This window comes from Macrotis lagotis, chromosome 3 (assembly GCF_037893015.1).
Source record: "Macrotis lagotis isolate mMagLag1 chromosome 3, bilby.v1.9.chrom.fasta, whole genome shotgun sequence".
Taxonomy (NCBI): Eukaryota; Metazoa; Chordata; class Mammalia; order Peramelemorphia; family Peramelidae; genus Macrotis; species Macrotis lagotis.
The window spans coordinates 193,507,922-193,529,165 of record NC_133660.1 but is presented as its reverse complement, the minus strand read 5'-3'; positions in this window follow the sequence as shown (position 1 = coordinate 193,529,165).

Genomic DNA, 21,244 nt, shown 5'->3' with positions numbered 1-21,244 from the left:
GTGACTAAAAAATGAGGCACCCTCAACAGAATTAAAGAAGTTCAGAAAGGAGTGAGTTTGGAAGCAAAGAAATATTGGTTTGAGACAGAACAAATGGCAGATTGTAGCATCCAGGAAGCACTTGGTGATGTGAGATTGGAATCCAGGAGAGATACTAGTTCTGGAAATGGAGATCATCTAGAGTCAGAATTTAGGTTCTTCTCTGGTGGTTGCATTTTGTTGCCCTATTTTTCATCTTTTTGAAGATAAACTTATCCTTCCTACAACTACAATGATCCTCTTTTGATGGGTTGTGTGATATAGCTGTGGCAAGTGTGATACAGGCGAAAGAGCATGGACCTCTAGAGTCAGAGATCCAAGGTTCAAATCCCACCTTGACTTCTCTGTGTGAACTTTAATTTGTCACCTGACTTCTGTGGGTATCTGTTTTCTTATCTGTAAAATCAACCAGTTGGCCTGAATGTCTCTGAAGTCTGTTTCCATGTTATGATCTAGACTGCTCAAGCAAGAACAGTCTCACTTTCAGGTCTGGGCACAAATTGTATGTCATCTAAGAACCAACCCAGTTAAATTGTAGGCAGACTGATCACCATAAACTTGACTTCTGGTGTTGTTTTAGGAGACTTGTGTGTTTGTTTTTGTTTTTTTTAATCACAGCAGTTCATTAAGTCAATGTCTAAGGCATAGAAGGATTAATTCAGTATTGTATGAAGGAACACCTCCACTTAAAGAATCATTGACCTTGGAGGAGATAGTGATTCATGCATCAGCTAGTTGTTCAGTCATCTTTCAGTTGTGACACCATTTAGGGATTTTCTTGGCAAAGATATGGGAGTGGCTTGCCATTTCATTTTCTAGCTCATTTCCAGATAAAGTAACTGAGGCAAACAGAATTAAGGAACTTACTAGTAAGTGTCTAAGACCAGGTTTGAACTCAGAAAGATGAATACACTAGTTATTATTGAAGAACTAACATGTGGCTCAGGCAGCAACCACTTTGAACACACCAAAACACTCCTGGCCAAGAGCTGTCTTAAGACCTGATATGATACTTTTGCTAGTGGAGGCCTGCCAAATACTGAAGTCTTCTTTTCTTTTTAATTTATTTTTATACCCCAGGCTTATTTGAGACACTACCTTTGCCACTTGTCTCTTGAGAACCAGAAAACTGACCAGAGTCATTAACAGAAGCAATTCAAATCCACTTTATCAGACAGTCAATGTGAAGGCAAATCCAAAGCCCACTTTAGCAAATCTAACAAGGGACAGATTAAACAAGCAATGTTTCTTCCTACAAGTGTTACACTCATTACTAGAGTTCCTCTCCTGCCAAAACTGAGCAGCTGAAACATTTTTAATTTGCCTTAATGATAATTTTGTTATTCAAGAAGGTAAGGGAAGATATGAAGAGAAATTTTTGTCTGGATCTGGTTCTGACCAATAAGAAGGAACTAGTTGCTGAAGTGGAAATGATGTTAACCTTAATTTAAAATGACCAGTCTACCTTAGAATTGATGACAGATGAGAGAAAAGCCAGGTGTGGTCTGACATACATTGTAAATTTTGAGAGAGTAGATTTCAAACAACTCAGAAAAAGGAGAAATAGAATTTCATGACCTAAAATTCCACAGAGGAAGCTGCCCCAAGAAAGATCAGGAAACTCTTGATACAGTATACTGTGGAGCCAGAAGTCTAGAAAATCTAAGTTCAAATCTTTCTTCAGTCTTCTCAGTGTCTAGATTGCTTAATATTCCCTAATTTTCTCAACTGTAAAATGGGTACTAATAAAATTGAAAATCTCCCAGGATTGTTGTGAAGACCAAATTAAATAAATTTGTAAAGCACTTATCATAGAGACCAGCATATAATAGGGAGGAAAAAGTGAGGCTGGTTACTTAGCACAGCATCCCCTCACTCGAATCCAAGTCATGTGCTTGCAATGGCACCACCTCCATGCTGTTGTGGTGTTCTTTGAAAATGAAAGACAAATATTATTATTAAATGGTAGCTATGATGATAAAGTAAATGAAGACAATGATGATAAAAATCCCAATGAAAGAAACATAGTTCTAATGAGGAAGAAAAGAGAAGACTGTTTAAAGAGACTGATACGCATATAAAAAGATCCCTTCGACTCATTTAGATTTTTAAAAGACACATAGAAGATGCAAAATAGTGAAAGAAGGAGGAATATTTTTTTTTAATGGCAGGGTAAGGATAGTGTCATCATCTCATAAGAAGTGGAGACTGACATTCAAAGTAAAGGTCAACAAAAGGGATTTTTGAAAAATTAATTGAGATAGGGGGCCTTTTTTGATGGATTTCCATGAGCAAAGAATTCATCATCTTGTGAATGGCTGAGAGCCATAGAACATAAGTTTTTCCAAAAATTGAAATTGAGGATCACCCAAAAAGCAATGGAGAAATATATATGGTAAGTGTAAAATGGCTACAATACATTATAAACCAGGAATTGTGAAAGAAAAGTGATATCAAGTATGTCATCAGAGAAATGTATGAGAAAGGAGCAAAATGAGCTAGTCATAAAGTGAAACAAAGTGATAACTGATGACCAGCTTATGTGATCCATTCTTGACATGGTGTCAAGAAAATTTGAGATAACTCCTCATACCTGTGGTTACTTTTGCAAGGAAATAGTGGAGTGTCACATAGGATGGGCAGGCATGAATGAGCTGCAGTCAATGAAATCGATGAATTATTAGACTTTTTAGAGCATTAGAGATGAGAGTAAGAGGAAGTTCAAAGGACAGATAAAACTGCTTCTAGATGGATGGATGATTATAACAGATAATGAAAAAGAAAAAAAGAAGAAATGTTCAGTGTTTTATTCTGGTTCTGTTTTCTCTTTGAAGGAGAATACCCTTTGAGCTGCAAAGGATAAAGTGAGAATAGGTATCTGGGATTTGAAATCCAACATAATTGAGGATATGTTAGGAGAGTCCCCATCTTTTTTGACTTTAGTATTTTTAATTCATCAGACCCTAAATGAATTACATCCCAGGAGAGTAAAATAATTTATATATATTATTGCTGAGCCATTTTCAGTAACATTGAAAATCACAGAGAATTGGAGTACATACTACCATAGGTTTGTAAAAGAACAAATGTCCCAATTTTCAAAAGGGGGGGGATTTTTTTCTCAAGGCAATGGGTTTAAGTGGCTTGCCCAAGGCCACAGGACTAGGTAATTATTAAGTGTCTGAGGTCGGATTTGAACCCAGGTATTCCTGACTCCAAGGCCAGTGCTCTATTCACTGCACCACCTAGCTGACCGGGGGGGGGGGGGGGGGGGGGGGGGGGGGGGGGGGGTGAATTTTTTAACTATAGGTCAGTGAGCTCAGTCAGTAAGCATTTATGAATTCCCTAGTATGTGCCTAAAGGTCAAATCAAAGGTCAACAAAAGGGAGTTTTGAAAAATTTATTGATAACATTATGTTATGTTATGTTATGTTATGTTATGTTATGTTATGTTATGTTATGTTATGTTATGTGTAAACAACAAAAAAGAACAGTTCCTGTTCTTCAGGTACTCATGGTCTAATGGGAGAGTCAACAAATAAACATGCACAAATAAACTATATAGAGAATAAATTGAGGGAAATTAACAGAATGGTTAAGAACTGTAGAAGGTGGAATTTTATTTAGGACTTGAAGAAATCCAGAAGGTGGGAATGAGGAGGTAGAGCATTCTAGGCCTGGGGAGCAAGTAGAGATTAAAGGTCTTTCTCAAGAACTGACATGGAAGCCTCTATCACTGAATGGAAAGGGAGTGACTGGAAAGGTGAGAGTTAGAGTTTAATTATAAGTCTTTGAATTCTCAACATAGTATATTTAATATAATCCTATAGGTGATAGGGAGCCAAAAGAGTTTATTGAATATGGAATTGCCATAGTTGGACTGGTAAGGAAAATCATTTTGACAGTTGTATAGAGGGTGGATTGGAATGGGGAAAGAGTGACAGGCAGACAAGTCAGCAGGTTGGTTCCAGTATGAGATGATCAGGGGCAGTATCAGAGGAGAGGGGCATATTTAAGAGATGTTGCCAAGGTAAAATCAACAAACTTTGGCAAAAGATTAGATATGGGTGGTGAGAGAAAGTGAGAAGTTGAAGTGGCCCTCAGTTTGCACTAGGAAGATGCCTAGTGCCTAGGAAGGATGGTGTTGACCTTAACATAAAAAGGGAAGAAAGGAGGAAGGGAGGGGAGGTAATGAGTTAAATTTTGGACATGTTGAGTTTAAGATGTCTATTAGACATCCAGTTTGAGATATTTGAAATGTAATTGGAAATGTGAAACTGGAAATCAGCAAAGAGGTTAGAGTTGGATAAATAAATTTGAGAAATCACCAGCATAGAGATCATAATTAAATTCTAAGAAGGTGATGACTTAGACAAGTGAAAAAGTACAGAAAAAGAAGTTAAGAGTCAGAACAAAACCTTGTGAGACACCAGTGGCTCATCCAGCAGTGGAGACTGACTGATTGACTAAACAAAAGACAGGTGTACTAAAGTCTGCTATATTAGTAGCAGATGGCTACTGAAATTCTAAAATTTATTATGAAAATAATTTTTTGCAGAGGTTAAAGAAAGAGGAAGCAATGAAAACTAGAAGCCAGCATTGTTTCAAGAATAGTTAATGCCAGAATAACCTCATTCCTTTGTTGTGTTTTTTGCAGTTGCCAGGGTATAGCTTGAGAATTCTATAGGCTCAGTATACCTGAATTTCATCAGAAGTATTTCTATGATTAGACTGGTTTCAAATGGATTGAATTGTGATCTCAAAGAATAGACATAAATGGATCCATGTGAATTTGGAGAAAGCTCTTTATTTGAATTCTCCAAAGGTCTGTCATTGACCTACTTCAATTTAGTACTTTTATTAATGAATTAATTGGAGCTATTAATGACAAGATTATTAAACTTTCAAATAACACAAATCTGGGAGGGGCAGTTAAAATTTTAGATGGCTGGTTCAGAATCTAAAAAGATCTACACAGGTTAGAACATTGGGCCAAATCTAATAAAAAATAGAGAAAAATGTATTCCTATTCAGGTTTTTTTTTTAAATCAACTACTTACGTTCACTTTTGGAGAGGAATTACTAAGACACAATTTCTGTGGAATAGATCTAGTGATTTTAATGAACTCTAAGTTGAGTGTGAGCTAACAATGACAGTTATAAAACTAACAAAATCTTAGGCTTGAATAATTCTAATAATTAAAAAGGGAAGTGATGATCTTGCTATATCTGCTTTGGTTAGACTACATATACCATAGTGTGTTTACTTGTGAATGACAAATTTTGAGAAAGATACTGTCAGACTGAAGCATATCCAAATGTCTCCCAGGTTGGTTAGATGGTTTGATGACCATGTCCTATAGGGATAAATTGATAAAACTGAGAATATCCAAAGATGAAAAGATAGGTATATTTGAAGGGATATTGTCAAAAGGATAGAGAAACAGTTATCCTAATAAGAACTAGGTGGAAATTACAATGAACCAAATTTCTTCTTCTTTAGAGAATTATTCCTAATAATTAAAGTTGCCTAAAAATAGAGTGGGCTATCTTGGGAATTAATAGCTTCCCTCTCACAGAAGGTCTTGAATATGATGAAAAATGTTGGGAAGTGGTTTTATTTCTGGTATGGACTTTCAAGTTCCTCTCAATTCTTGGATACTATATATTACCCTGGAATCAACAACGCTTGACAAACAAGATATCTTTTCAGAACCTCATGCCTCCCTCCCCATCTCCCATCTCCTTTCCATTAAATGGTCAAAGTCATTGAAGGGTAGGAACAAGATCTTTGATTTTAAGTTACAGAGTGGGCAAATCCTGTCAAAGTAGAATGCAAAATTTCATCATCTTTGCTACTTAATATCTGTATTATCATGAGAAAAGTCATTTAACCTGCCTTTGCCTCAGTGTCTTCATTTGTAAAATCAAGGAAGTTAGACAAGATGATCTCTTTGGTTCCTTCTAGCTTGAAATCCTAAATACCTTGTTTATCAAGCGTTGTTGATTCCAGGACAATATATAGTATCCAAGAATTGAGAGGAACTTGAAAGTTCATCTAGAACAACTCATACCAGAAATAAGACCCCTTACCAACATTTCTCATCAAATTAAAGACATATTATGAGAGGGAAGCTACTATTTCCCTAGATAGTTCATTCTACTTTTAGACAACTGTAATTATTAGGAATAATTTCTCTAAAGTATGAAACTATGAAAATTTCCTATAGCATTGTAGAGTCTAGCCTGAAGCACATAGATTTGGATGACTTGCCCAAGGTCAGTAGAATAGTACATGTCAGCAGAACTAGGGCCCATTACATTAAGTCCTTCCCTTTATCTATGATCCTACCCTTCTAGCTCTTTTTTCCAGACTGGGTTGTGATGAAGAAGGACAGACTTTCTCAGTTTTCATTTAATTTAATTTCCTTTCACTGGAATATTACCTAGAATAGTTCAGACTTATTTATTTCCACAACTTGTCCTGAAAAACTTGGTTTTAAAGGTAGAAGGTAAATATGCCATGAATGAGTTTCAACATAGCTCATCAAATCAATCAAGAAACATTTATTACATGTTTGTTATGAGCCAAGTATTATATTATATTAGTACCAAAGTACAAGTAGAAAAGGAGTAAACCTTGCCCTCAAGAATCTTCATATTATTAAAGGGATAACATATTTATAGACACATATATAGAAAAGAACACAAAATACAATAAATATTGAATGATGAGGTGGGGAGAGGAGCAGGAAGCAAGCAGAGAACAAACAGAGAAATAGGAAGGACCTCTAGAAGGAGGAGGCCTATGGGCTGAGCCTTAAAGGGAATCCAAGATTGCAAAAGGTATAAGAGAAGGGAGAGAATTTCAGGCATGGGGACAGCTTGAACAAAGTCACAAGAAGGTATTTTGGATGAGAAATAGCAAACAGGCCAGTTTGGCTGGAAGGTAGAGTTTGGGCAGGTTAAGTAATGTACTATCAGTCTTGACACATCATGTTTCCTGGGGCATTTTCTGGGTTATAGCATAGTTCCCTGTGAACTAGGTATGTGTTAATATCATTATTTAGAACTCATTTTCCTTAATAGACTAAGAAAATGAAATATAAAGAAATCTAGTTATCTTTCCAAGTTCACACAGCAAGGCCAGATCAGAGTCAGAATTAGAATGCTGCTATTAGTTTTTCTGTTTCATTTGACAATAAAGTTCTCCTTCTCCCTGGAGTCCTTTTCTATAACCCTCTCACATATCATCTGAGAGCTGCATGCATTCTTCCAAAGGTGACATCTGACCTCCTTATACTATCATCTTAACCATAAATTCTATCTATAAGGCATTGATATTGGAAAATGGGGACCAAAAGGGGATAGGAAATAAACTTTATTAGGGGAAGGAGGAGAGGACAAGTTGAGGTAAGTGAAAGAGAATACTATTTGCTCATGGCCATTGTATTTACTGTTCCATGGGCATAGTCTTAACCCTAAAGTAATGTTCACAAATTTTCTTTCCCAGAAACAATGTCTTATGCTTGCTAGTCCATCTAACTCAGGGACACTGGCCCCTTCTTGGGTCCATAAGCAGGGAAGCTCTGAGTCAGCAGAAAATGTGACTTTGCAGCTTGTCTACTGTTTGGAAAGAAGACTGACAAGGTTAAACAAAACAAAAAAGTGGCTGGGAGCCTACTCTTCCAATTCTAAATGACTGAATTGGCAGCTGCAGCATTTAAGATAAACAGTGAAATCCTTTCACAGGGAAGGGCTCTAATAAATCCTCCAGGAATTCCATCCAGCTTGCAGTCTGATGAGAGCCTCTGAGACCTGGCTGGAGCCTTCAGTAGGAAGTCATTTATGGTTGATTAAAAGTCAATCTAATTATCCTGTAGTGATTTAAGAATGAAGACAACAAAAAGATGGAAGCTTGGAAATGGGATAGAGAGGCAAATCTCAGACCTTGATTTAACAGGTGGTGGTGTTCTGTTGCTGCTGTTTATCTATTTATCTATGAGGTCTAGATAAGCTGCTTTGTGTCTTCCTGCCTCCTCCCAAATAAAGAGAGATTCCAGAATAATATAGGAAATATATCTCTAGGCTCCTGGTCTCAAAGCCATGTTGTTACTTTCCCCACTCAGAGGTATAGGGGAACTCCTGAGGCTCTCTCTTCTGTAATGCTGTTAGATCTAGTCCCCATTTTGGTATATTATTCCAGTGGAAGAGCAGGTTTCTCAGTTCCATTTTAACCATCTATCAATTAGTTTTTATAAAAGTGTATTTACAGGGCGACTAGGTAGCATAGTGGATAAAGCACTGGCCCTGGAGTCAGGAGTACCTGGGTTCAAATCGGTCTCAGACACTTAATAATTACCTAGCTGTGTGGCCTTGGGCAAGCCACTTAACCCTGTTTGCCTTGCAAAAGCCTAAAAAATAAAAATATATTTACTTTTGAGGATAGAGCAATAGGGGCTAGATGGCACAGTGGATAGAGCACTGGCCCTGGAGTCAGGAGTACCTGGGTCCAAATCCAGCCTCAGGCACTTAATAATTAACTAACTGTGTGGCCTTGGGCAAGCCACTTAATCCCATTTGCCTTGCAAAAATCTAAAAAAAAAAAAGAAGACAGAGCAATAACAAAAGTAGGAACATTTCTCTTCAGCACCTCAGAGGTAAACTGTACCACCTCAATTTCTGGGGAAAGTGGACTAGAATTTAAAAATAGTTTCTACATAGGATAGGTCCCACCAAGTTGACATCTAGCTATGACATGACTGCAAAATGAGTCCTGATATAAGTTACCTTGGAGCTAGATGTCAAAAGTTACTCCTTGGGCATGGAAGCTGGGCTTTCTGCAAAATTTGATATGAACTTTAGTCCTAGACTCTTTGAAGTTTGCTTTCCTGACCTTTCCAAACTCATGGGATTATAAAACAGATACAAAACTGATGTCTCTATTCTTAGGCTACATGTCTGGCTTGGAGGGAGAAGATTAAAGCCTCTTCCCTTATATAATTGAATTAAATCAGAGGCTGTCAGGGAAGGAATTGAATCTAGAATACAAGTCCAACCCAAGACAGAATCTTAGACTGACTAAAACCTCTTTGAAGGCATTGCTCCCTTTCCTCCTCTTCCTGTTCAATCAGTACAGCCAATAAAAGAAGCTTCAGTCCACCATGTGTTTAATAGGTTGGAACCAGTCACATAATGTCTGTGAATCTCCAAAGTATTGTGTTCAAGGCACTTCCTTTATATACCATCACTATTTTCCAGGAGGCAGGCTCTTCAGGCTCTTTCAGTTAGGAACTTCTCTCAGTCCCATTCTGTACATGTGCATTATAGTCCCATTATACTAAAAGAAGCAAGCCAAGATTGACAGGAATTGCTCCTCACCACAAACCCATGCATAATTTAGGATTGTCCTCATTTTATAGATGACAAAATTTACACTTCAAGAGAGTAAGTAACTTGCTTAGCAATACAAAACCATCAAGGGTCTTTGGTAAGATTTGTACCTATAACTGGTATCTCTAAGTCCATCATTCTTTCTATTATATCATAAATACTAGTTGATATCTTGCTATCTCCTGACATTTGAATGGCCTTCTAACTGTGAGAAAGTCTGGATAATCACAATAATAACTTTTTCAAGAAAAAAAGGGAAATTTGATTAGACACATCTTTTTTAAAAGTCTATTCATTTTGAGCCCCACAATTTTTCCCCCAATCCTACCTCCCTCCCCCCACCCCCCCACAGAAGGCAGTCTGCCAGTCTCCACATTGCTTCCATGGCACACATCGATCCAAATCCAATGCAATGAGAGAGAAATCACATCCTCAAGGAAGAAACAGAAAGTAAAAGAGATAGCAAGAACAGACAATAAGATATCAGGTGTTTTTTTTTCTAAATTAAAGGTAATAGTTCTTGGTCTTCGTTCAAACTCTGGTTCTTTCTCTGGATACAGATGGTATTCTCCATTGCAGACAGCCCCAAATTGTCCCTGATTATTACACTGATGGAATGAGTGAGTCCATCAAGTTTGATCATCACCCCCATGTTGCTGTTAGGGTGTACAGTGTTTTTCTGGTTCTGCTTATCTCACTCAGCATCAGTTCATGCAAATCTCTCCAGACTTCCCTGAATTCCTGTCCCTCCTGGTTTCTAATAGAGCAATAGTGTTCCATGACATACATATACCACAGTTTGCTAAGCCATTTCCCAATTGGAGGATATTTACTTGATTTCTAATTCTTTGCCACCACAAACAGGGCTGCTATGAATATTTTTGTACAAGTAATGTTTTTACTCTTTTTCATAATCTCTTCAAGGTATAGACCCAGTAGTGGTATTGCTGGATCAAAGGGTATGCACATTTTTGTTGCCCTTTGGGCATAGTTCCAGGCTGTTCTCCAGAAAGATTGGATGAATTCACAGCTCCACCAACAGTGTAATAGTGTCCCAGATTTCCCACAACCCTTCCAACAACGATCGTTATTTCTGGTCATATTGGCCAGCCTGAGAGGTGTGAGGTGGTACCCCAGAGATGCTGTAATTTGCATTTCTCTAATAAGTAATGATTTAGAGAAATTTTTCATATGACTATGGATTCCCTCATCTGTAAATTGCCTTTGCATAGATTAGCTACATCTTGATTGAATCAAAATTTTCTTGCCTAATCAGAGACAGAAAAGGTGAAATGCATACACACAAGCTATTAGATTTGTATTTTCTCTATGAACAGGCTGTTGGAATTTGATTACCTTTAAATGGTCAACTAATACAGAGTTCCACGTGAGTTCCATAGTTCATTTGTACTGTGCAGTGGGGAATGGTGTGTCCAAGACAATCAATCTCTGTGAAGCCAGTAAAGTTTGGTTTGGATTTTGCCAACTACTTCATTACATTACCTGCCATGATCCCTCAAGTACCCACTTCCTTCACATATTCTCTCTATTCTCTATCAAGTACATTTCACAAGCATTTCTTGTATCTACCATGTGCAAGGGTCTGAGAATACAAACACAAATGAAACATAGCCTGAACCCAGAGCAGACACTCTTCAGAGGGGAAATAACATTTTTTTAGGCTTTTGCAAGGCAATGGGGTTAAGTGGCTTGCCCAACGCCACAAAGCTAGGTAATTATTAAGTGTCTGAGGCCGAATTTGAACTTAGGTACTCCTGACTCCAGGCCGGTGCTCTATCCACTGCACTACTTAGCCGCCCCGGGAAATAACATTTTTGAAGATTAAAAGACACAAAATCCATTCAAAGTAATTTCAGAGGGTGGGTAAGGAAAGAATTACCAACTAGGGGGAGCCAATCAGGAAAGGTTTTGTATAGGAAGTGACACCTGCACTGAATCTCTAAGGGAACCGGGGGTTGATTCCAAGAACCTGAAATGAGGAAGAAGCACATGGGGCATAATCTGTGTAAAGGTAACAGGGTGAAAGAGAGTGAATGTTATGTATAGTTAGTTATCCTCTCCACATTGCTGGGAGTAGGGATGTAGAACCCCATGATCTGGAAAATCTTTGTAAAAATATTAGCCTTCCCTTGGTATCAGAAAGAAGTCTGAATAATTGTGATATTAAAAGATAAAATAATTTGTTATTATTTGATACTTTACGTATTTTTTTACAAAATATCAAAGTTTCTAAACTTTTTCTGTGTTGTCATTTGTGGCTTCCACAAAACTCCCCCCAAATTCCCAATTATGTTGCTCTGTGATACTGAAATCACAATGGGGAAAATCATGATGTGGTATACAGAGTATAATATCTAACATTTACATAGCTAAGTGTTTTACAATAATCTCACTTGATCATTAAAAACAGAGAGGAAATGAATTAAAATAAGTCTAGAAAGATAGTTTGGAGTCAGACTTAGAAAGATGTTAAATGGCAAACAGATGGCTTTACAGTTTATTCTAGAGGCTATAGGGACCCAGAGATGCTTCTTGAACAATCCTGTGACTAGTTAGACCCATGCTTTATGAATATCATTTTGACAGCTTCATGGAAGATGAATTTGATATGGGAAAGATTGGAAGCAGAAATGCCAATTAGGAGGCTACTATAACAGTCCAGGAAAGATGATGAGGGAGAAAGGTTCTGCTCCCCAGAGTTGGAGGGGCAGCCTGCCAGAGGGGTGGCCCACCAGAGGGGTGGCCCGCCATAGCGGTGGCCACCAGAGCGAAAGAACTTCAGCCTCCTGGAGGCTGCCCCAGGGCACTGGGAGCCGCAGCTCACAGCAGCAGGGGAGTTTTCTGAGCTACGCCCTGGGGAGCACCAAGCACAACCTGGGGGATCAGCCGGGGACCTCTGCCAGAGCAAGCAAATGAAGCCCAGCACTCAGGGCACACAGTGAGCAGCTGGCCAAGGCAGCCCAGATCCAGGAAACAGAAGCAGATGGAGCCCGTAAGCAGGATCCCCCCAGGGCTTGAGCCCATTGAGCCCAGGTTGGGGAGTGAAGAGAGACTGCTGAGCTCTGTCCTCTGTCCTTGGAGCAGGACTCTGGGGTTCTGACCACATTCAGATACTGATCACAGTCTAGGCCCCCTGATAGAACAGCAGGGCCCCCCCCCACCTCAGCCCCATGGCAGAGGGGAGCGCTTATGGTCATTCACAGACCAGGAGGGAGAACAGAGCCTCACACACTGAGATCCTTGTGGGAGTGTTCCAAAAGCTCAGGAAGCACCCCAAAACCAAAACCAGGCTCAGGCTGGGAAAATGAGCAAGCAAAGAAAAAAGAGGAACACCACTGAGAAATATTTTGCCTGTGAGACCAAGAAGGATCAAAACACTCAGTCTGAAGAGGAGGAAGCACAAGCTCCTGTATCTAAAGACTCCAAGAAAAATAGAAATTGGGCTCAGACTATGACAGAGCTCAAAAAAGACTTTGAAAATCAAATGAGGGAGATAAAAGAAAAATTGGGAAAAGAAAGGAGAGAGATGCAGGAAAAACATGAAAATGAAGTCAGCAGCTTAGTCAAGGAAATCCAAAAAATGCTGAAGAAAACAGTATGCTAAAAACCAGCTTAGGTCAAATGGATAAAGCAGTTCAAAAAGTTATTGAGGAGAAGAATGCTTTAAAAAGCAGAATTGGCCAGATGGAAAAAGAGATAAGAAAGCTATCTAAGGAAAACAAATCCTTCAGACAAAGAATAGAACTCAGGGAGATTGATGAATTTATGAGAAATCAGGAATCAATACTTCAAAACCAAAAGAATGAAAAATTAGAAGAAAATGTGAAACATCTCATTGAAAAAACAACTGATATGGAAAACAGATTTAGGAAAGATAATTTAAAAATTATTGGGGGGGAGGGAGGCTAGGTGGCGTAGTGGATAAAGCACCAGCCTTGGAGTCAGGGGTACCTGGGTTCAAATCCAGTCTCAGACACTTAATAATTACCTAGCTGTGTGTGGCCTTGGGCAAGCCACTTAACCCCATTTGCCTTGCAAAAAACCTAAAAAAAAAAATTATTGGTATACCTGAAAGTCATGATCAGAAAAAAAAGCCTTGACATCATTTTCAGAGAATTACTACAGGAAAATTACCCTGATATCCTAGAAGCAGAGGGCAAAAAAGAAATGGAGAGAATCCACAGATCCCCCCCGAGAAAGAGACCCCAAAAAACAACCCCCAGGAATATTATAGCCAAGTTCTAGAACTCCCAAGTCAAAGAGAAAATATTACAAGCAGCCAGAAGGCACAATCAAATACCATAGAGCTGCAATCAGGATTTCACAGGACTTAGCAGCAACTACATTAAAAGCTTGTAGGACTTGGAATATAATATACTGGAAAGTAAAAGAGCTTGGAATACAACCGAGAATCAACTACCCATCAAAACTGAATGTCCTCTTCCCTGGACTTTCAATGAAGCAGGGTAATTTCAAATGTTCCTGTTGGAATGGCCAGAGCTGAACAGAAGGTTTGATCTTCAGATACAGGACTCAGGTGAAGCATAGAGATTGGCGGAGAAGGGGAAAATATGAGGGACTTAATGATGATGAAATGCATGTATTCCTGTATAGAAAAATGACACTGATAATACTCATATGAACTTTCTCAGTTAATAGAGCAGGTAGAAGGAGCTTTTATAGATGAAGCACAGGAGAAAGCTGAATTTGAAGATAAAATATGGTGTAAAAATGGAGTCAATAGAAAAAAGGGAAATGTAATGGGAGAAAGAAAAAGGAGAGGGGCAATAGGACAAGATATTTCATATAATAAGATTTTTCTTTATTACAATGAGCTATTGCAATGATATGGAAGGGGGGAAGGCAAGGGGGAATGAGGGAATCTTCACTCCCATCAGAGATGGCTAGGAGAGGAAACAGCATATGTACTCAACGGGGTATAGGCATCTGGAGTAAGAAGGAGAGGGGGGGACAGGGGGAAGGGGGGGATGTGAGTGATGGAGAGGATGGACCATGGGGGGAGAGTGGTCAGATATAACACATTTTCTTTTTTACTTCTTGCAAGGGGCTGGGATTGGATGGCCTGTCCAGGACCATAGGGCCAGGTGGATGCTGGGCCTAAGGGATGGTATGGGGGCTCAGGGCCTCTTGGCCCCAGGACCAGGGATCTGTCTGCTGCACCACTCAACTACCCTACAGCAAAGTCAGAGTGAAAGGAGAGATAAAATATAGTACATGGTAGTGGAGAAATACAATAGGAGGGAGTTGCAATCAGCAATGGCAACCGTGGAAAAATATGGAAGTAACTTTTGTGATGGACTTATCATAAAGAATGTGATCCACCCACGACAGAGTTGGTGGTGTTGGAACACAGACTGAAGCACATTTTTTATTATTATAATTTTTTGGGGGGGTACAGGGCAAATGGGGCTGGCCGGCCTGCCTGGGGCTGTATTAGCAGGGTGATCGTTGGGTGTCTGAGGCCAGATTTGGTCCCGGGTGCTCCTGGCTCAAGGGCCAATACTCTGTCCACCACCCAGCCGCCCCTACTATTATTACTATTTTATTTTATTTTGGGCCTTTTTTTTTTTGGTTTTTGCAGGGCAGTGGGTTTGGGGTGGCTTGCATGTCACATAGCTGAGTAATTGTTGGTTGTATGGGGCTCAATATGGGCTCGGGTGCTCCTGGCTCCAGGGCTGGTACTCCGTCCACTGTGACACCTGGCCATACCTACAATTATTACTATTATTTTATTTTTATTTTTTATTTTAATTTTAATTTTTTTCTCTCCCCTTTATTGCTCATGAGAGTCTATATTTTTTGGGGGGAGGGGGTATTTTGTTTACTCTTAAACAAGAATATTTTATTAATGTATAAAAAATTATTTGTACAAAATGAGAATAAATAAATATTAAATATTAAATAAAATACTAAAAGAAAAAAATTTTAAAAATAAGAAAAAACCAAATAAAAAAAGAAATTATGAGGGACAGAAATAGAATGATTGTAGATTGATAGAAAAAGGCATATGCAAAAATATTGTGGTTATAGACTTGACATAACTTGGCAACTGATTGGATACAAGGGTTAAGGGAAAATGAAGAATTGAAGATGACTCTTTGATTATTAAAGAAGGTGATTAGAAGGATGGGAACATCCTTGACAGAAAGAGAACAAAGAGGCATCTTTGGGAAGGAAGATAATGAAATCTCTTTTGGACTTGCAAAGTTTGAAATGCCTATGGGACAGGTAGAAATGCCCATCAAAATCTTTTAGTAGGGGCAGCTAGGTGGTACAGTGGATAGAGCACCTGCCCTGGAATCAGGAGGACCCGAGTTCAAATTCAGCCTCAGACACTTAATAATTACCTAGTCATGTGACCCTATTACCTTAAATAAGAATAAAACACAAAAATCCCTTAGTAAAATTCTAAAAAACAATTGGGATTGGGATTCTCCCTTCAGAGAATTGAGGCACTGCTCAGGTAAAATACTATATATACATTATCAGATTGTGCTGTTTTGTTGAGGAGTAATTTTTCTTTGTTGCAAATGAAAGTTCAACCAGGAAAATGATTTATATTATAACAAAATTGTAGAAATAAATTTTCTGAAAGATAAAGACTTTGATCAATTCACTAAAGAGTGATACATCTCTTGACAGAGATATAGATGATGGGCTCAAAATGAAGAATGAGATACATTTTTGGGCATGGCCATTGTGGATCCATTTTGCTTGACTATATATCCTTGTTATAAGGCTTTGTTTTTATTTCCTTTTTTGGTGAGATAAAAGGCTGTTAAATGGAGAAATAAAATTTAATTAAACTCTTTTAAATTGGGGGATGGCTGAACAAATTATGGAATCTATTGTTCTTTTATAAAAAATTTTTATTTATTTAAGGCAATGGGCTTAAGTGACTTGCCCAAGGTCACACAGCTAGACAATTATTAAGTGTCTGAGGTCAAATTTGAACTCAAGCTCTCCTGACTCCAGGGCTGGTACTCTATCTATTGTGCCACTTAGCTTCCTCCAATTAAACTTTTTTAAAAAGAAAAATGGGTTCAATCTTAGGAGGAAGGGCAATTGGAGGGAGAGGATACCTAGAAATAACTACAATAAAAAATTAAGGAGCACTGGTAATATTTTTTAAAATTTTTCTTAAATATTATCTAAGATCTTAGACTGATGAAATATGTTCTTTAATCTTGCCTCTTTTACTCAGTGTCAAGTCAACTAACCTCTTTGATTTGTTTCCTCATCTTTGAAATGAGGGTTCTATATTCGATTTTCTGTTCTCTGAAAGATTCTGAAACTCCTTCATTATCTAAAATGATTGATAGCAGTTTAAACTGGTTATTTTCCCAAGGGTATTTGCATTTTGTGAGGTCACTTTAAGTCAGAGGAATGAAATTCTGAGTGAAATATCAGACATTAATCCACAAGTGGGGAGGTTTTGGGGGGACTTATCTGTTCCAGAAATCAAATGCTTATTAGGCAATTAAGTAGTTTGACCTTATGGGAACACTCAAGTCAGAAGTTTTGGATTCTAGTTTTAGCTATGGACCACATTAGCAGTATGATCTTGGGTAAATTCATGAAATCGTCACTCTAATTAGATATTAAAGGAACCTCAGAAACCATCAAGTGGGACTGCCTCATTTCTACATTGAGGAAAACTGACACAGAACAGTTAGGTAATTTGTCCAGGATCTCAGCTGGTAAGTATCTGAGATAGAAGATAATCTAAGTTTTTCTGATTCCAAGTCCAGTGCAACTTCATTTCTCTTAGCTCAAGTACTCTTATCTTTAAAATGCTGATGACAATACATCCACTCCCTATTTCATTGGTATATTGTGAGGAGAGTGCTTTATAAAGTATCAAGCACTACATAAATGAGAAGCTATCATTATTACGTTGTAAGGCTCTCAAGAAAGGACAGGGGCTCGAAAGAGCATTGCGAAACTGGAGAAGAGTAGAGTTGTGAGGGAAAGTCTATCTCCAAAAGGGCTAGAACGATACCACAGTGGATGCCTACTTTCTCATTTTCCTTAGGCAGCTCTGAACATTCAGCAGGAGAGTGATAGTGAAATTAGTCCCCTGATATTTTACTGGAGGATTTTAACTTTTAGCAATGCTACAAAATGGTTAGATAAGTCACAAATCTATTTTCAGTTCCAGATTAAACCTTTGAAAGAAGCTTGTTTTCATAAGATCACTAGATCTGAAATCAGAGGAACTGGGTTTGAATGCTGTGTCTCATTTACCATTTATGTGAATTCAAGTCACCTAGCCCCATTGTACTCATCAGCATGAGAAAGGGTTGGACTGGATGCTCTAATTCCTGTGAATACTTGGATTTGTTCTTTTATAAAAATTTGTGGTTGTTTAACAGGACTGGATATGCACACCTAGAATAAACACACACACACACACACACACACACACACACACACACACACACACACACACGGAACTATTACCCCTTGAAGGCTTCTTTGCTCCTGAAAGCAATCCCCTTCTTGTTGCTGTATACAATGGATTAACCCTGCTACTACTGATATTATTAATTCTGATTAATCACTTGCCTGATAATTCTGATTAATTACCAAGACTAGTCACCTGGTTTTCATTTCAATTAAAATAGAGAAATATACTCTGATTGCCTCCATTTGATTGACTACTTTAGTGTGAACTTGGACAAATGTATTAGATATATTTAAATATTAAATAATTTTAAGTCTCAGTCTTCTCATTGTTAAAGTAAGAAGACTTCAAGGATGTTTGTCTTGCATGACTGCACATGTGTAATCTTTATCAAATTGCTTGCCTTCTCAATAAAGGGAGAGGAGTATAGGAGGGAGAGAGGGAGAGAATTTGGAACTTAAAAATTTTTTAAAGGGTGAATGTTGAAAATTGTTTTTGCAAAAAACTGGAGGAAAAACAAAATATTAAATTCAGGAAAAAATAAGTAAGAGAACTGAACTGGTTAATCTGTAAGACTGGTTAAGCTTTAAAATTCTATTATTATTTTCTATAGTGGATTGAAAGTGAAGTTGTATGTGTAGATGGTAGTGGGAGGGAATTGATGAAAGAACTGAGGGGAGAAAAAGGGTAGAGAGAAAGATGAAAGGACTATGGATAAAGCAAAAGGGAAGAAAGTAGGGAGAAAAAGTTTGTATTTAATGTATGTACCCTAAATTGGACATTCCCAAGATAGAATTTTGCTACATTCAATTTCATGGCAAATTTTGCCACATTCATACTGAATTAGATTTTTTGAGAGAAAATCAAATAGAGGGATTTTGTGAACAGAATATTTTAAAATTCTCTGGCCTTATTACAGCCTTACAAGAGCTTGAAATAATTATCCACACTGAACCATTCAACATAAATTTCAGATGATACACCCATCAGCAGTTTAGCGGAACTATGACTAACCCAAATTTTATATAACTCTTTGTTCCTGGGGCTTCTGAATGCTGAAAAAATGCCTGGCTCTGTCCCTCAGAGTGTCAAGTGCCAGAAGTTTGCCCCCCAGATTTTCAGATAAAATCTCAATAAGGTGACAGAAGTTTCAGGGTGGGCCCTTAGTTAAGAGTATAAAAAAATGTTAATGCAATCCTGGAGAAATGGAGCAGGAAGTGGTGGTTTGGAAAAGGGACTGTCTATTTTCCCTCAGTATGACTATAGCCTCATGACACAATCTGAAAACATGAAGAAATTGACTGGAGAATAGGCATGAGGAAGAAATACCTCCTTAATTAATCTAAGTTTGTCAACTGGTCAAAGATACCTTAGAGCTTTGGCTTGAAATAGACTATCCCAAATTTCCCCATGTATAAGATGCATCTTAATTTGGGCACCTGAAATTTGAAAAAAATATATTACATAAAGTTACTGAACTCAAGTTTTATTCATCATGAAATTCGAGGACCTTCGGCTCAAAGCTTTCAGGCATCATTCAGATATATCTGGTATGTGGATGTATGCTTACTAAATCCATTCTGTTTCATGAAGCTGAAGAACCAATTGTGCCCTCCTTCAAAATCAGTCACTGCTTTTCATCAGGAATTATTCTGGCCTCATGCTGAACCATCTTTGGGGACACAGGAATTCCAATTGCTTTTTGCTTTTCAATCCATTTCTTCAGTTCCTTCTCTAAATTGGGCCATTTTGTTGATTTGCCTCTCATGGCTTTCTTTTGCCGTGGCATTTTCAGTTGGATTTCTTCTTCCCCTAGCCAGTCTCCAATTGTTTTCTCAGTTGGAGAAGGACCAAAACGATGTTCAGCAGCATGATTTCTATTCACTTTTGCAAGCTAGATTGCTTTGAACTTGAATTCAACACTTACAAGAATCTTTTCTGAGTCATTTCTGGACAGGATGTGACTAAATATAACCTAATATACTGGCAACAAATGCAAAATAATGAGCACAAACACAAAAAATCATGAAAAAGTGGGAAATTGAAGTAAAAAAAATCTAAAACTACTATATATGAGGCTCCCAGTTTTTAGACCGCAAATTTTTCAAAAAAGGGTGTGTCCTATACATGGGGAAATATGGTATATCCCAGTTCTAGAATAGACACTCAATGTTTCTTGATCACGGTGAAAGCAGATATAATTCATGCCCTCTACTCCCTAGTTGGGGAATTGAAGTTTAAGAATGATAACATTGCAAATAAATACAAATTAATGCTCTTTAAATTGCTGCTCTGATTTGGAGTAAGGCCCTCACTATATAAGGGAAATATCATTTTATGAGATCAGAGGTTCTCTTATAACCTGGGTTTAAATTGGGGAAGACACTGGTTATCAGTAAATAACTTGATCCTGGTGGACTCAGGGATAGGTATTGGGAATTTATCTTTTAGCTGGCTCAGGAAAGCAGAATATCCAATTTCCCTCTTACTTTAATCTGAGTATAGATGCTGCTGCTTAAAGACTCTTGCACCCCTCTCTCTCTCTCTCTCTCTCTCTCTCTCTCTCTCTCTTTTTTTTAAGGTTTTTGCAAGGCAAATGGGGTTAAGTGGCTTGCCCGAGGCCACACAGCTAGGTAATTATTAAGTGTCTGAGGTCGGATTTGAACTCAGGTACTCCTGACTCCAGGACCAGTGCTCTCTCCATTTTGCCACCTAACCACCCCCCCCCATTCTCTTTTGATTACTCCTTTTGAGTATCGTTTGTTGGATCACCATACACATCAGGTTCCCTAATTGTGACTATACTCCAAGAATCTGTTTTGAATTCTAGAGACATACAGGTATTCTTCTTTAGTCTCCTGAGTTCTAGATCTATATCACAACCTAAATATCAAAAATTTCCAAGTAGATGTCTCACAGGCATTCCAAATTCAGCATGTTCAAAGCAAAATTCATTATCTCTCCCCCACCCATTTTACAAACTTTCCTGTTTCTCCGAAGGGAGCCATTTTCCTCCTAGCCATCTCAGTTCACAACCTCAACATCATCCTCAATTCCTCCTCATTCACTCACTCACTCCACAAACCCCAAAACAGTTGACAAACCTTGTCATTTCCTTCTCACACCTCTCTTATGCAGCCTCTTCTTGACACTTAAAAAGTTAGTGCTCTGAATGGTTTCCCTACTTTAAATCTCTATGAAGAATTTATAGGAGGCCATGAATATAAATCACAAAGGAAGAGAAGACAGATTTTGATTTGGTTCCTAGAGGAGGAAATACACCTAATGAGATCATCATTCCATTGAACTCAGGAAAACTGATCTCACTGATTTCAAGAATTTTAATTTCAACAGATGCTGCTA